Genomic DNA, 1,113 nt, shown 5'->3' on the forward strand with positions numbered 1-1,113 from the left:
AAACATTACAGGTCATACTAGAAGCTCACAAAAAGCTGTTTTTTGTCAGGAGCCATATCTTCAAGATAAAATCCTCAAATGCAAAATATGTTCCAAAGTGGATTGTAAAGGACATCTCGGGCTTTCCAAGAAGTCATAGAACACTTCCATACAATAAAAATTGAGAGAGTTATGACTTGTCTAAGTTGACCAATTTTGAGAAAGTGCATAAAGCGAATGTCGAGCAAAATTGAATTTCTTCCAAATGGACCCATATTTTTATGTTTGAAACATGTTTCTAACAAGGTCCACGACTTATAAGCCCATCCATGCATTATTCTATTATTTATTTTATTTATTATGGATTTTATTGATTAAAATTCAAATTAAATCAAAGTAAATTCAATTAAAGGCCAATTAATTGGAGGAAAGCGCGTGATTGAATATTTTCAGTCAAAGATCAATCAAATATTGTGATTAAAGGTGAGGCAAGTGATTTGAAATCAATTGGCATGTAATTAAGTCAAGAATAGAAAGTTTTGCATTTAATTTTCAATCAAAGATTCAATCACTCGATGATGGATATTTTGAGATTTTCTTTAACCTAATTCATTGTACTATAAGACCATAACATGATCAAAGCATTAGGGGAGGAGTTTTCTGGAAAAAAAAAAAGACATAGCCGAGTTCTTGGAATTTCCAGAAAAAAGTGAAATTCGAATCTCAGATTGTAGCCTTTCTCAGGGAGGTCTGAAGGTTCCAATACGTTCCTGGGACACCTCTGAAGCCATTCCAATCGTCGACGGATTCAAAGTGTTTAGGACCGTCACGTATGCTTCACGGTTTGCTATCGTTTTTTTAAATTTTTGATTTTTATATTTTACTCATCATGAATGAAATTTGATTGCATAATATTGTTTATCGTGATGTTTGCAAGCTATTGGTATCATTTAATTGAAGTTTAGGTACCTATACAATGGCATGCCATGGCTAGGGTTTCAGATCTCTAAATTGGGAACCATGAATAGAGACAAAATTAGCCCAAATCGAGGCCACCAACGTGTTCATACTGAGATCCTGAATCAAAACATGATTTTAATTGGTATTTATTTGGTGTTGTAGTGAGTTTTGTGT

This window comes from Vicia villosa, unplaced genomic scaffold (genome assembly GCF_029867415.1).
Source record: "Vicia villosa cultivar HV-30 ecotype Madison, WI unplaced genomic scaffold, Vvil1.0 ctg.003781F_1_1, whole genome shotgun sequence".
Taxonomy (NCBI): Eukaryota; Viridiplantae; Streptophyta; class Magnoliopsida; order Fabales; family Fabaceae; genus Vicia; species Vicia villosa.